The 17,364-nt window shown below is 40.3% G+C and overlaps 1 protein-coding gene across 1 annotated transcript in view; it reads left to right on the forward strand.

Moving 5' to 3' along the window:
- LOC111871114 overlaps positions 1-17,364 on the forward strand; it is a 538,192-nt gene that overhangs the window by 369,228 nt on the left and 151,600 nt on the right. The gene's annotated exons all lie outside the window — the stretch shown is intronic.

A 17,364-nucleotide genomic window follows, 5' to 3' on the forward strand; every position in this document is an offset into this window, starting at 1 on the left:
CACACAACATATTTTTATTATTATTACACTACATGTTTCGACCTCAAGAGGTCATCCTCAGGTGTACGAACACAGCTGTATAATTACACGCAATCACATTCGTTAACATTATTGGTTAAAAGTTCATGAATTAAAGTTCAATTTTATTATATTGATTGCACTTTTCACTTTTTGGAGGTCTCGCTGTTCTTCCGCGTCCTCTGATGTTGCTGGATCTGTTACGGTCCTTGTCGTGATGGCTACTGATGCGTCTTACTTGTTCGGTTGGTTCCTGTAGGGTATTAGTGGTGGTGGTTGGGGGGGGGTTGCGGATAGGAGTGGTGTTCTGAGAAGATGAGTAGGTGGTTCTGGGATATATTATATTTCTTGCATCTGATTTGTTTTTATTAGGATATCATAAATTGGGTTGTAACTATCAGTCAAAGCTTCGTTCATTTGTAGATTTTGCTTGGTTAACTCAAATATGTGGAAGATTTCCAGTGTGTTCAGCATTTTCCCTTTCTTTTCTATGTGGAGTATTTCCATTGCTTTGTCTATGGTATGGTAATTGTGCGTTGTGTCCAGTATATGTTGGGCGAATTTCGATTTCTGCCCGTCCGTTTTTATTTCCCTGATGTGTTCTTTATATCTTGTTCGGAAATTACGTCCTGTTTGGCCGACGTATTTTAGGTCACAATCTTTACACGTCATCTGGTATACTCCACAAAGGTTGTATTCATCCGCCGTTCCATGGTTTGTTCTTAGAAGCTTTTTTATTGCATTATTTGTCTTGAAAGCTATTTTTATGTTGGTATTACGAAATAGCTTAGTGATTCTTCTAATGCTGGGGCCGAAATATGTAAATTTGGTCCATTTATCCTTCTGTGGAGTGTTGTTGTTAGGTGGTGTCGTATTATGATCTCTCGCATATGGTGAGTATTCATTATTTACAAGTATACGAGTTATAATACCTTCTTCTTTTATTGTTCCTTCGTTGGTAAGCTTATATGTATTTATTCGATTGCGAAGGTAGCTGATAGCTGCCTTTTTATGTTCGTATGGATGACATGAAGTATATGCAGTATGAGGTCGGTAGATGTAGGCTTCCTGTATATTTCAAATTATAGTTCTTTGTTATTTGTCATGATTGTTAGGTCCAAATAATTTAGTTTATTTTGAGATTGTTGTTCCATTTTGAACTTAAGTTTGTGGTGCATTGTATTAAATTCATTTAAGGTGTTAAAGATATTTGTTTTTTGTGTATTGTAGATTATTAATATATCATCTACATATCTATAATAATCAATAATATGATGTTTCTTTAGAATGTCAGCAATTAGCATGTGTTCCAGATATTGTAAGAACACTTCGGATAGGATGGCTGAGGTTGGTGCTCCCATTGCTAATCCTTCGTTCTGTGTGTCTGTTCTGTCTGGGATTACGTTGCCGCTGAAACAACACGTTATAATATTAAAATTGATCTGAAACAAATTAGAAGAATGTTGACTGGAATCACGTGGCGCAGGAAAGCGACCGATGCCAAGCTCGTGTGAACACGACAATGAACACTGGGCTTCCCCAAAATGATGTTTATTTCTTGACTAGCTAAGCGACTATTAGCTTTCCAAAAAGACTGCTCTCCATGGAGTTAGTTTTCTGTTTGTTGGTTTGTTAGGCAGAAGATAATTATATTTTGACTCCGTATTATATTTACTGACATTAGTGCGTCCAGTATACCTTGTGCCATTGCAAGTACAAAGGTGAGGAGCATCCTTAAAATGGGGGGAAATGCAGCAAAGATGTGAGGCGTCATTTCCTATCGGGCTGTATCCTAGCGAGCGATGGTGCGGAAGAGCGATAACTTTGACATTTATTGATGGAATCTTACAATAGTCTGTATGATGGTTTCCTGTGAGCCTGTGGATAAGTGCCTCATAGCACATACGTTAAAATAGAGACATGAGTAGAAAAAGCACCTAATATTCATATGCCTATACTTGGTCCGTCGTCATTTATAATGCTGATTTTCTTGCGTTCGACGAAACATCATAAATATAAAAGAAATTCTCTCTGTCTCTCCCTTATAGTTTTTGAGGTATTTAATTTTCAGTTTTCCGAAAAGAAACCACGTTTTCAAATTTTCAAAAAGGTGTGGATTCACATTCGTAATGAACTTGATATTTTGTAAGATTTGAGGTTTTCACGGCTGTGATTATGAAGAAATCAGTTTTCTGGGATGTGGCGCTGTGTGTATATTGTATTAACCGATGTTTCGGAGGAACGTATCGCCTCCATCTTCAGGGTAGAAGAAAAATCCATGAGCGAGGAACCAGCGTGAACATGTGCTGACAGACTGTCCAGAAGACGGCTTTCTTCAACTTGTCAATTTCCTTACAGTGGCGGTGAATTTTTTATCTCCAAAAAGATTACATTTTATTAATATCATTAAGGTGAACAATACAACAATCAGTGTATTACACTTCCTAATTATACGTATGTATTACGCCTGAACAACACTGGGTATACCAGCTAGTACTTCATGTGTGCTGCATACATATTATGGACAATGGACAATTTTCAACATCGTATTTATATAATAAACAAATTGTAGTCACAGATCTTTGGAGGACTACTACATCATATTGAATAGAGGCTTTGTGCTTGCAGTATGTTGGAGTTAGGTAGTTCCAATCAGATCGTCAATATTTTCTCAAGAATTCATAATCACTAATTAGTTTCATTAAAATTATTTTCTGTCATAGTACTGTGAAGATATCGGTGAATTTCGAAACTAAGTTCTTCAAAATCATAGTTTGACGAATAATGTTAAAACGAATGTTTTTTTTTGTTAGTGGGGTGGGACTAAGTCCCTTGAACTGCGGCCACTTCTGGCCTATTTTACCAGAACCAGATGTACGTGAGGGTGATTGTGGAACAATTGTTGGAATGAAGATTGGCAGGGGAAATCGAAGTACTCGGAGAAAACCTGCCCTAGAACCAATTTTTCCACCACAAACCCCACTTGACCAGACCCGGGATCGAACCCGGGCCGCCGCGATGGGAAGCCAGCGAGTAACTGCTTGAGTTATGGCGCGGCCCAAAATGAATGTTAAAGGATATACAGATTTATGCAAAGTCTTTGCACGGACGTGGTCATGTACGGTTGGCACGTTACGTTACACTGAAAAAGGAATCGATTATTGCTCGGTAGACCATTGTTGGTTGCTGGATACCGAACAATAGTACAATCCTTCTAACCGGTATATCCGGTTTCGACAAAATCGGCAATTTGCTTTTGGGCCCTTACTGTGGGTACCAATATTTTCCTGAAAATATCACATATGAAGTTCTGTTTACGGGGATCATCTCTATAAATTTACGAAATTTTATGATTGTCTTTGCAGCCATTTTCGAGAAAATCGTCTTTTACGAGGGAACATCTGCAGGGACCCAGGTTCTGGGGCTGGAATATTCATATTGACTGAGATCTGAACTATCACAGATAGAATCTTGAATACTGAATACGAACCAGGTCCATTAGGTTGGAGGTTCTCACAGCAGTGACTCTGAAGTTGTCAATCTCCTGGCATATAACACTTTCCAGTCTGGTGAATGTTAACCGACGTTTCGAATAAATATATCTCAGACTTCATGGTCGAGGAGTAAGCCAAGCAAGAAAAGAGCATAAAGTGGGCAATATCCAGAAATCTGCTCTCTCGCTTGGCTTGCTCTTTAACCTTGAAAATAGAGGCGATATGTTCCTCCGAAACGGTGCTCGTCTTTCACTGGACTACACTGCGATGTTTCACAGAAGACGGAACTATTCATGTAAAAAATCCTTCAGTCTTTTAGGCGATAGCGTTGCACACACACACACACACACNACGAACACAATCCTTGTACTTACCCATACGTATAAGCGTGCGTGAACACAAGAACGGCGGTTGCAAGGTGTAGGCTCTTTTCATCTGTCTCAGAACAGAACCCAGTGGCGGGATTTTGTAAACATGGAAGTGGTGTTCCAGATTCTTCAAAGGGAGGCGAATTTCATGAGATGCTGAGTGATTGTTTAGATCTGAAGCAGGTCTCATTGTGGAGTTAATGTTTGTAGTGTAAGATTAAATTTGTTTTTCTATTAGCTTTCACTTTGCTGAAAAGTACTCACTCACTCATGAAGCTGAGCCCTTCTGGAGAATTCACCAATTGTGTAGCTACTCAAGAACTTCCCAAGATCCATTATCGTGTTCAAAAGAGCCCTCCACTGGTCCGTATCCTCAGCCAGTTCAATCCAAACCATATCATCCTTTCCTGCCTCCCTAAAATCCATTTTAATATTGTCAACCCACCTACGTCTTGGCCTTCCCAGTGGTCTCTTTCCTTCCGTCTTTCCCACCAATATCTTATGTGCATTCCTCTTCGCCCCCATTCGTGCTACATGTCCTGCAATCTCATCCTCCTTGGCTTGATCATTCTAATTATATTTGGAGAAAAATACAAGTTATGAAGCTCCTCATTATGCAGTTTCCTCCAACCTCCTGTCACTTTATCTCTCTTCGGGCGTTATTTATACTGCGCATGTCATTATAAACTCTTAGTGTGGTTTTTGTATACTAATCCTTAACCTTCTCTCATGAATATAAGACATACCGACAAGTTAATAATATTGCCTCTGAACAGTACGTTTCAGTACGCTAATTACGGCAGCAGACCTAAAATTTTACTGCGTTCTGCTCGTCAGCCTTAGCAAACCTTAAACTATTTTTTTTATAAAATCTGTACATAACAACAATCACACAGTTACCTTATGTCACAGCGCATATTAGGCTGGTGAACCTCAGTATATAAATTATAGACTACATTTTAGCGGAGCGACTGCTAATTCAGGATTATGCTCAGCTAGTAAAATCCCGTTACAAGCTTCACCACCACAATGAGCCGAGGCAGTCGTAACCTAATTCTACGTTATAATTCGCAACTAAATGTACCAGCTTTACTACTTGAGGCGGATCGGCCTCCTTAAGCTAAACTGTAGTAATGTTATCTTGCATCTCAAATGCTGCTCTGAATTTCTTGTTCCGTATAAGGGTCGCCATTAAAGGAAACCTCTTTAAATGATCTTCACTTTTACTCTTAAGCATAATCTTATTTCACGAGTGTCAGGCTGCTTGCTACTTGGTTCTGTTCCGAGGATCAACGGAATTAAACCTTCTGTTAAACATGTTCTTTGCATAGCTCATGTGACGGAAGGAAACCTCGCGTCAAGGCCAATCGCATCTTGACAATGAGGAGTCACTGTCGTAACGCTGTGGAGTCCAGCTGGGTCCACTCGGCACATCGGTCACTATTGTACGTGCCCCGGGTGATTATGATGATGGAGAATTTGGTGGAATGAAGATTGGCAGGGGAAATCGGAAGTACTCGGAGAAAACCTGCCCCAGCGCCAATTTGTCCGCAACAAAACCGACTTCACCAGACCCAGGCTCGAACCCGGACCGCCGCGGCGGGAAGCCAGCGACTAACCGCTTGAGCTATGGCGCGGCTTTCGACGCTGACTTTGCTGATTATAGCGGGCCGTCTTTGTGCACACTACAGGCCAATATTAACTGCCAATAAGCAACCAACTTTTCAAATAGGCCTGTTGTTTTACTATTATTATGTCTGTTCTTATGTAAAGAAAATGGAAATACGTAATTTTGGGGAGGCAAAAATTTCAGAGCCGGTCACGGTAGCCGAGTGGTCTAAGGCATGTATTGTCTTCGCTCGCTTGGAAAACCGGGATCGTGGGTTCGAATCCCACTCAGGGCATGGATGATTGACTTGTGTGTGTGCGTTTTTCTGTGTTTGTGTACAGGTAGAGGCCTTGCGATGAGCTGATCACCCGCCCAAGGAGTCCTACGCAATGTGTAAGATCTAGAAAAACCGAAGTGAACGGAGAAGTTCATGGAGTAGGCCTAGGCCCACTGGGGCTGTAGTGCCAAGCAAAAAAAAATTAGAAATACTTTCACCTGATTAGGTATATTTTCTGTTATGTGAATAAATGGAAATATATGCCTAACTTATATCTGCATCACATTGCAGAAATGTTTTCAACTTGTGACCAAACTTGCTACGTTTTCTGTTGCGTTAAGAAATGTAAATACATAATTTAACTGTACAGTGTACTACACAGTATCACCCTCCTCTATTAGGACACGACCACTCAAATCCTTTTTCCATTTTACCAGTTACCCCTACCATCCAATGCTGTTAGTCTCGCTACTGAAAACTTCTATAAGTAACACACGAAAGAAGATAAAGAAAGAACTCGTCAAGCGAAACCGGAAGGCGAAAGTGAATATACTGTAGAAAATTGGATAGTTCATAAATAAACAAAACTGTGTGTCGTATTATTATAAACATTAATAATCTGACATGCAAGATCATCATACATCATATATCTCTGGTCTACGGGATTCGTGCAATATCTCAAGACTGTTTTACGTGTTAACTAAAATCATAGTTACTGTACGTATACTGACAAAGTTCCGAAAAGCCGCTGCAAAACAGACAATTATTATTACTATCATTAATATTATAAATTTCTCTCATATTGGCACCAATTAATTTTTTGTTGTCTGAATGGTATAGGTTGCCTAGTTTTTGTCTTTGTGTGTGCGTATTTCGATGCTTTTCTCACCCGTGCTAACTTAGTAATTGACCCTTGAGCTGCTAAGTCTACACATATACAAATATAAACTAAATTTGATTAATCCTATTAGTGTATTTACCCTCTATTACCATGGTCGCTAACAACTAATAGCCTATAAAAAGGGTGAACAATAAATGTAAACAAAGCAAAAATAGACTAAAACAAAACATGGAAACATGTTAATAAAAATATTGAAGCATATGTGATCGAGAAAAGGAAACATAACTTAAAGGGAAATAATGTGTTTATTAGATATAGTGTAGCATGTGGATACGTTGCTAGGCAACGGCCGTGAAACAAGCTAATATACAACAGCCATTGCTATGTAACGGCTCCACCAACAGATACGAATGCAACAATTCTTCGGTAACAGTTGTAATGCAACGGAGGAGCGGGTATTTTTTACGTGGTCCATCCCGAGATGTTACAAGCGGGACAAGTGAGGGAATTAGTGGAGTTAGTGGAGTTGGTTGGTGAGAAGTGAGTTATTCATTTATTTATTTAGTTAGTTAGAGGACTGGTGCAGCTCAGTTGCTGTGAGAAGCTGGTAGCTGAGGCCAGGGATAATTTGGGTACCCAAAGGATGTGGAACGTCCGCGATTGGAAGCCTCTAATAAGCAACGGCTAGTGAAAATATGACTGTGGTCACTTGTGTGTGTAACAGTGAACTGTGAAGTGTAGTCACTCGCTGTATCAAAATGTGAAACGTGTAATCCGGTCATCGATCCAAACCCCGTCTGTAGTCATACTGCATACACGTGACAATATCAAGGTATCGCCAAATGCTGTTCACATCTGTTATATAGTGCTGATTGGCCTAGACTTGGAAACTGCGCAAGAGAGTTACGTCATTTCTGTGTCTGGAAGCCCTGTACATCCCGTTTCCGCAATGTCTGCAGTAACAAAAAGTTGGCACTTACTGCAAATCGCTCTTATGAAAAGAGGTCAACAGGCAACCGATGCCTGTAAGTCGTTCTTAGAGGTAGACACTCTGGAAAATTACAAGTGCAGAAGGCTTCTAGCTCTGCCTTTACTCTGAACGTGTTCTTACATCTCAGTTGGGACCGGTGGACCATTTACAAGGAGTCGAAGTCTACACCAATATTCATTCATCTTATCGCTATCGCCTTGGTAGCTTTTACGAGCACCCTTTTCTTCGTACGCCCTAGCCGATTTGCCTTGCCCCACTTTCCTGAACCTACAGCAGCTGAATGCATTTGCTTGTTTCTCTCCAACAGCAGTAGCGTTAATGACGTAACCATATAGGAGTAATATGCAATTAGGAACATATTTAAATAACATTGTTCGTGTAAGATTTGAGGCTTTCACGGCGGTGACTATGAAGAAAGCAGTCTTCTGGGATTTGGCACCGTGTATATGTGGTGTTAACCGACGTTTCGGAGGAACGTATCGCCTCCATCTTCAGACTGCTTTTACCGGTTCTCACGATCTCTTCGCCTGCAGATTTCTTATATATTTTTTCTTCTACCCTGAAGATGGAGGCGATACGTTCCTCCGAAACGTCGGTTAACACCACATATACACCGTGCCAAATCCCAGAAGACTGCTTTCAAGATTGTTCGTGAAAGTAATTCAGTTTTATGTTATGTTATGTTATAAAATTTCAATCAGTCTTTTCTGCATTGGAGATCACTCTGTTCTTAGATGCGGCGCCGTATAATCTGGTAGAGAATTATCAATTACTTCTGCCGCGAAGTTGGAAACGACAAGTTCCTCCGATATTGTTGTTATCTACGCACCAAGCTACGTGACGTCACATTGCAGAAGGCGGTAATATACACGGTCCTCAAAGTGAGAGCATCAAATATTGCATTTAACTCTGCTGCTTAATACACATGTAGGAAATAAAATTAAACTCTTTATTAACATTATTTGGATTATTTAAATAAGAAATAGTAGTTTTATGGTAATGAAAGTTGTGGGTCTTTATAGCAGGTATGAGCTCATATTCACAGTAATTTTGAAATCTGGGAATTGATACCGTGTAGTCTGGTGGGCGTTTCTCAGCCGTTCATCTCTCGATGTCCCTATCACCTTCTTCAGTGCTATGCTTACTCTTCAGCTCTAAAATGGGAGCAAGGGATTCCTTCAAGAACTGCGATTAATATCTACCAGACTACACGGCATTAGACACGGTAGCCGCACTGTCTAAGGTATAAAGTTTGTACCTTAGACAGTGCGGCTATAGTTTATACTAGAAATTGTCTTCGCTCGTCCGAACACTTGGATTGTGGGCTTGAATCCCACTCGATGCATGAATGTCTGTGCGTGCGTTTATTCTGTGTTTGTGATGGTCTATATGTAGGTAGCGGCCTTGCGAAGGGCTGATCTCCCGTCCAAGGAGTCCTACCGTCTGTTTAAAAAGATTACGGAACTGACGAAGAGGCCAGGGCCCAACAAAGGGCTGTAGAGCCACTGATGAGTGAATGAACGCTGTGTCAGATCCGATCTAACGTAAATTATACACATTGAGGGACATAGAGTTACACGTTCACTTGACAAAGACGTCAGATGCGCGCTTATGAATTATGATCTCAATAGCCTCTCAGTTATATGTGCACTCGTAGTAAATGGCACAAGTTAGAGTATGTCCCATGAGTCGGACGCCTCCCTGGAACAGTGTATTGAAATTACCTCTAAGCGCAGGAATATTTTGTGATAAACCAGCCTCTCATGAATTGTTCTCATTCGCTCGGTAGCCGGGATCGTGAGTTTGAATCCCACACAATGCATGGATGTTTTGTATGTGTATGTGTTTAATCTGTGTTTGTGTTATCATGTGTTTAGGTAGAGGCCTTGCGACGAGCTGATCACCCGTCCGTAAAATAATCATGAAACTGAAAATCATAGGTCAGGGCCCAAAGTGGCTGTAGAGGCAGTGAAAACTGGCATCTCTCTATGCTTGGAAGGAAAACATACAACTTCTTAAACTGCAAATATATTATTCCAATCAACGAAGGGATAGATGAGAAGAGTATTCAGGTAATCAGGCTTAGTTGCGTAGGCCTATATATAAATTGTTTGTTTGTTAATTAGAAGAATTGGTCGTAGAGTCTAGAAAGACAGAAAAACAATAAATATTGGCCATATGCAAACCCAGTTATCACGTAACAATTTTGAGAGGAATTCAAATTTTTCGAAAGACGTTAAGGGGTATTTGAATTGTAGAAGAATAAAGAGGTCTGGACCTTACTCTGACGTTGATGATTGATGACTCAACAGATCACACCAAAGATCATAATCCTGCTTCAGATTAGGAAGGTATGTATATTTAGTTTACAGATCATATCTTCTGAATTTCTTAGAAAATTTTCCTCAATTCTTCTAGAGGCTGCAGCATCTAGGTCACCATTTTAAAATCAGCCACGATCACTTCCTTCTGCATTCAGAATTTATTGCAGTAAAGGTTTATTATTCGTCTGTACAAATTCTTCAATGCAGAATACTGTATATTAATTTCGGCTGCTGGGCGAAAACGTATCACGAAGAAAACGAAGGACATATCATTGAAGGCTAGTAAGGAGACTATATTGGAATAATTTTGATCTTTTAGTTAGAAGAATTTCTTATTTAACGACGCTTTAAATAGCTAAGTTAGGATAACGTCGAATGGTAGGAAGGTTAGGGAAGGATGAAATAGAAAGAATGTTGAAGAAAATGGTCGGCGCTTATATTTTGTTTTATATATATATATATTTATTAGCAATCAGAATAAAATACATTCTTTTAGCTAATTTGCTAATTTAAACACCGTCCTCGTGTGCTTATTGTGTCGTGATGAGGGCTCCTCCAATGAGAGATCCTCTAACCATCAAGTAGATCTGCGGGCCATAATTTCTTTAGCCTTCTTCGTTGTTGTTGTTCCAGTAGGGGCTGCAGTAATGTATTGCTATGGTGTCCTAGTTTATCGTGATGTTTTATGCTTCTTTCTTGGATGACTTCTTTGACGAATGGTACATTGAGATCGTCATGTAGGGTCTGATTTGACACATACCAAGGTGCATTTGTGATCATCCGCAGTATTTTGGACTGTCTTCGTTGCATTATGGCTATGTTCGATTTACTGGCGCATCCCCATAGTTCGATTCCATAGGTCCAAATAGGCTTTATGATGGTCTTGTATAGAAGTACTTTACTATCTAGCGATGTGCTGGATTTACTTCCAATGATCCAATGTATGTCTTTTACTTTTAGGTCTACCTGTTTCCTTTTTTTGGTTATATGCTGCTTCCAAGTAAGCCTGGAATCCAGGTGTAGTCCAAGATACTTTACTGTTGATGATTGTGGAATTTCAGTATTATTTATGTGTACGGCTGGGCACTGCTCTTTTCTCATTGTGAAGGTGACCTGTACAGATTTGGTTTCATTAATGTGGATTCGCCACTTTTTTAGCCAACTTTCTACTTGGTCTAGATGACTTTGTAGTCTTTGCGAGGCAGTTGCTGGATCATCATGGCTGGCAAGAATGACCGTGTCATCAGCAAATGTCCCTGTTGTAGTGTAAGTAGTCGTTGGTAGATCTGTTGTGAATAGCACGTATAATATCGGGCCTAAAACGCTCCCTTGTGGGACTCCAGATTGGATGATGAAGTTGCTGGATACCTCCTCCTTAACTCGTGTTCGGAATTTTCGGTCAGATAGATATGACTTGAGTAGTCTAAAGTATTTTATAGGAAGCACCTTTTTTATCTTGAATAGGAGTCCATCATGCCAAACCTTGTCAAAGGCTTGGCTTACGTCTATAAATATTGACGTGCAGTACTGTTTGTCTTCTAATGCTTGATTAATTTTATGGATGATTCTATGTGTTTGTTGTATTGTAGAGTGATGATTCCTAAATCCGAATTGGTGTGGAGGCATCCATTCATCTGGCTTTAGGTCCATATTTAGTCTCCGAAGTAAAAGCTTCTCAAATAATTTGTTTATTATGGACAGTAGGCTTATTGGACGATACGAAGATAATTCTTTTGGGTCTTTTCCTGGTTTTGGTATCAAGATAATTTCTGCTGTCTTTAATTGTTTGGGCCAAATACTAAGTCTTAGCATAGCATTATAGATGTATGTTAGCATGACTAATCCCTTTTTTGGCAACTCTTTCATCATTTTAGGTGTGATTTTGTCAATACCAGGTGCTTTTTTGATATTTAAGAACCCAATTTCTTCTTTGATTTCTTTTGGGCTGAATATTTTTATTGTCGGAATATTTGGCGGTAATGTGGTAATATCGTTCTCAATCTCTTGATCAGGATGACTGGCATTTGGCATAAAGACTTTCGATAAATGTGCTGCGAAGAGTTCCGCTTTTTCTTTATCGCTACGAGCCCATCGATCTGGACGACCATCTATCTGGATTTTTAAAGGCGATACAGGAACTATAGGTTTCTTAGTTGACTTCACCGGTGTCCAAATGGAGTTGTCGTAGCGATTGAGGTTTCTGAGGTAATTGTGTAGTGTCAGCTCTCTGGACTTCTTGATTTCTGCTCTTAGCTTATTGGTGGCCCTGTTATACACAGTTCTGTCTGCTGGGGCATGACTTAGTTGCCATGTCTTCCTAGCCCGTCTTTTATCTGCTATAAGTTTTTTGATTTCGGTAGGGATATTTATACTTCTTGTTTGTGTAGTCGGAATTGGAGTGGCGTGTAGAGCTGCTTCTTTAAGAATGTTAATGAAATTTGTCAAGGCTATGTCTAGTTCATCAGGGGTTTTAAGACTGATGTGTAAGTTAATGGCTTGTTCTATTTTCATTCGATAATCAGCCCAGTCGGTTCTTCTGTTATGAAGCCTGGGAATGGTTTTTTTATTGACAACTTCAGTACTAATGGTAGCTATTACGGGTGTGTGGTCCGATGAAAGGTCGTAACTAGGGACTATATCCATATATGATGTAGAGATGCCACTTGTAATATAAAAATCCAAAAGATCTGGGATTTTATCTGGGTCACTAGGCCAATAGGTAGGGGTTCCAGTTGACAGGAATGAGTACTGTTGGTTTCGTATTATTTTCGACAGCTCTCTACCTTTGGTTGTGGTCAAGCGAGATCCCCACTGTGTGTTTTTGCAGTTGTAATCACCCCCTGCGATGAACTTATTTCCCAGTGTTCGGAAGAATTCGTAGAAGCTTTCTTCTTTGATATTATGCCTAGGTGGGCAGTACACCGCAGCTACTGTTAGTTCGTATGCCTTCATTTTTACCTTAATTGCTGTAGCTTGTAGGAAGTTTTTTTCAAATTTCGGTAATTCATAGTGGCTTATGTTATTTTTAATAAGTATACCAGTGCCTGCGTGTGCGGTGTTATCCGGATGATTGGTAAAGTATGCGTTATAATGGGGTATCCTGAGATATGTTCTGTTGGTAAAGTGGGTTTCGCTTACCAACAATATGTCTATTGCATTGTGATCCAGAAATATTTTAATTTCCTCTTTATGCTGTAGTAGACCGTTGGCATTCCAAAGGGCTATTGGCGCTTATATGAAGCATATCACAGCATTTGTCTGGCTTGATGAGGAAAACCGCGAAAAGTCTCATGCTCTACAGCCAGTCTTCGAGTTACTCACTCGACGGTGAGGCTCTCTATGTGGAGATAAACACACAGAAAACGCGACTGCAGTACGAGACCAGACACGTCACACAAAGATGGCTAAGACGTCCGAAGATGCAGCAAAGGTAAAGGACAGCATCAGTCAACTTGGGGGTGAGGCACGCGGTACCGTAGTTGGTTGAGGCACTATGCTACAAGCCGGAAGGTCGCGGGTTCAAGTTCCGATGAGGTAATTGGATTTTCTTCAATTGACCTAATTCTTCCAGCCGCATTATGGTCCTGGGTTCGACTCAGCCTCTAACAGAAATGAGTAACAGGAATATTCTTGGGGGTAAAGGGCGGCCGGCGCGTAAGGCTGAGGACGGAAGCAGATCCAGTTTCCGAAACGTCGTGATTCTTTAAAATATTAGACGGTGGACAACGTACAGAAACCCAGTAATCCCTAGTGTTGTTTGCCATCACCAGAACAATTAAAATTGCATTCACAAAAAATTTAAGAAGCTCGGATTCTACCACTTATGTTCATTGGTACCGATTGGTTCATTATCTTCTATAATCGCAACCGCTCCCTATAAGTGCGAATATTGAAATGTTCAGAACAGTAACTTTATATTCTATTTAGCGTGGGTATGAAACTATGGTGATACTATGAATCTGTCTTAATCCTCGTGTAAGCGAGTGGCTTACTTTATTCACCACACTGGATTTACAGAAGTAGAGCTAAATACAACGCATCTCTTCTGCAAACAATAGATAAATCTGTACAAAATAATATTCAGTACGGCAGAGCAATAAAGCTCCGTTTCACATTCGTAATTTAAAAATGTATAGCACTCGTATTCCCTTCCAGCTCTCTCCCGTTGTTAGTCTATTGCTTTATATACATCGCCATTTCCATAATTAACGCGCCCTGACACACTTGTGGTTAGGCTGAGTGCAGTGCAGCCCTGCGCCCGTGAGTCTCATAACTCTAAGCAACTTCCTGGGTACTATTCAGCCCGGTGTGTAAGAGCTGTGTTCCCTTGCCAACATGAACACTATACACCACAGTCTTCGCAAAAATTGCATTTTAAAATACAGACATTTTAACAAGCAAACGGAAAGATTAGTTCGCAAATTAACGTAGAATAAACATTTTGTAGGTCATATATATTTATATGTCGTCACCAGAGTGAGGGAAAATAATAAATTATGAATCTCATGAGATCTTAGAATATAAATACATGGTAAGTTCATAAATATCAAAATCACAATGAATAAGTATAATTGTATTCTTGATATAAGCATAATACTGTATAATGAGGAGCTTTATAACTTGTACTCTTCTTCAAGTTTAATTAGCACGATAAAGTTAAAGAGGATGAGATGGGAAGGGCATGTAGCACGAACTGGAAGAATATACGTACATATAAGATATTGCTGGGAAAGCAAGAGGGAAAGAGACCAGTGGGAAGACCAAGACGTAGTTGGGTGGACAATATTAAAATGGATCTCAGAGACATATGATAGGATAGTATGCATAGGATTGACCTGGCTCAGGATAGGGACCAGTAGACGGTTCTTGTGAACACTGTAATAAACCATCAGGTTCCATAAAATCCTGGGATGATCTTAAGTAACTGTACAATTGGCAGCTTCTGAAGAAGGGCTCAGCTCTGTGAGTGAGTAAGTGATGTAAATATAATTTCACGTGTAGGAGAGTAAGCCTGACAAACATACTGGGTTCTATGTAAGTTTTGAGGTTTTCATGGCGATGACTATGAAGAAAGTCGTCTTTTGGGTTTTGGCGCCGTGTATTCTTCATTTTGGCCGACGTTTCGGAGGAACGTATCGCCTCCATCTTCAGAGCAGGTGAATGGCATTACGCTACTGCTGTCTGCATTCACAAGCCATTCACCTGCTCTGAAGATGGGGGCGATACTTTCCTCCGAAACGTCGGCCAAAGCGAAGAATACACGGCGCCAAAACCCAAAAGACGACTTTCTTCATACTGGGTTCTAGAGCGGATGAATGGATTTATCGCTTTTCTTTTATAATTATACACATGAAATGACGTCATCAGCGATTGCTTGCTTGGTAACACGATGAATCTTTGATGACTCTGTAACCTCTCGAACTCTCATTCTGATTCTGAGACTTATATTCATCTAACCCTGTCAGAGTCAGAGTCAGCGTCAGCGGTTTACCGCCAATAAGTTCTCCTTGGCGTCAAGCCCCTTAAGACTCACGACCAGAATTTTTTTTTCAACTGAACACTTGCCGTAATAGTGCTTATGTAACACTCTGATGAGAACATTGGTTCATCTGTTATGAATATGCTAGGCCTTGTAGGATGTTATTGACATTATTCATTATGCACTATAAGCAACTATATACAACGTCTCGTGTGGTTTGAGATGAGTCTATGAAAGTAGAGTCACATCTGTATGTAAGTCTTGCAGCTGTTTACTAAGCACATGGAGCCATTTGCATCAGCTGCTATGACTTTGAGTGGCATATGAACTCTAGCAACCATTTCGTTGCATTAAGTCAAGTACCATCACTGCAAAGATCATTATTTTGTCAGCTTCACTGAGCTATTACATGATCTGTCGCACAATAGTTGCTACTTGTAACTTGTCTCTCTAACCCTGGAGTCTACATCTCGGTCCCAGAGACAGAATTTCCTCGATCTAATGGGTCGAAAGGCGTATGTATCGAACATGAACCTGATGAATTGATACAGAATCACCCTTACGAACTTTGTACTTTTAACCAATAATGAGACAATAGAAAATGTCCGACATATATGACGTTAGCCATTAAATTCCTTACCTTTATAGAATTTGAATGTTTCTTGGCCTTCTGACAAGAGTCCCATCACCGGACCGTAACATGAGCCACAAGAACGCGATTCACGTCTTTACAGCCCACGTCTTTAAGGACTATTTTAATGTCTTCACCTGATTCAGACATATCTACTCCCGAGTCGCATCTTCCCTTCAGTGGTATGCCACTAAATTTTATATCCATTTCTTATCTCTCATATTCCCAACTCACGCTGCACCAATCTGATCAAATTCGAATTTGGTTCAAGTATGCATATAATGAGACTTCTCAGTACGCAATTCTCTGCGGCTTCGTGTCGCGTTTTCTCTCGTACGTACAAATAAACTCTTCAGCACAATATGTCTATGTATGATTTGCGGTTCTTGAATTTGCATTAAAAATGGAATAAAACAGCACACGCTTTCCTTTCTTTCCTGTTACTGCTCCTAATCCTAAATTTTCCTTTTCTTTCTGATTCCAGATAGACATATCCTGGCAGTAGTAATACTGATGTCGGGGTCTGCGATTGGATTCCATCCCCAATCAGTTCCGTTTATATTCCCATTATATTTCTCTATTGTTTCGCCGTCTCACTCTATCCCTCCCAGATGGCAGATATTCAAGGGCTCTTCTCTTTTAATTTTAATCCAATTATTTCCCCCTCTAAGCTGCATGTCCTGCCAGATGTACCTCCCCGTTTTGACGGAGCTTTATCCAGTTTCACGAACTAAAATTATAAAATTTCAGATTTGAGGTTTTCACTGTCTTCTGGGACATGACGTCATTCAGTCTGGTAGATCGGTCATACCGATATTCCAGATGAATTTTCTGCTCTCCTAATTGGCAACTTATTCTGAGCCGCGTTTCGCTCTGCTACCTCTTGTGCCGTCTGTCCGCTCTGGGACTATATGTACCACTTGTACCGTCTCTCTCTGGCACCTTTCGGCTCCGTCTACCTTTCCTCAATCGGAGGGGGAAACGTTGCTCCGTCATACGGCTCTCGTGCTGTGCTCGCACGCTCCCTAAGTTAGAGTAAGGGATCCAAGCTAGCAGCGTGGTAAATGTAGTTACAAATGATGGCAATCAATATATTAACAAATAACAGAATTTAATATACACAACAGAAATTAAACAGAACAACTGAACTAACTGCACATTTACATGCTCGCACACAGCGGCATCTAACTCGGGCAGAATGGCCCATATTACTGGCGCAACAATTTGCCTTGGTTGCTTGAAAACATAACTACTACATTATAGCCGGGCCACAGGCTGAGTCTAAACTAAATACATAATATAAATTATAAAAACAGATTTAACCAAACTGGT

The sequence above is a fragment of the Cryptotermes secundus genome, unplaced genomic scaffold, assembly GCF_002891405.2.
Source record: "Cryptotermes secundus unplaced genomic scaffold, Csec_1.0 scaffold152, whole genome shotgun sequence".
Lineage (NCBI taxonomy): Eukaryota > Metazoa > Arthropoda > Insecta > Blattodea > Kalotermitidae > Cryptotermes > Cryptotermes secundus.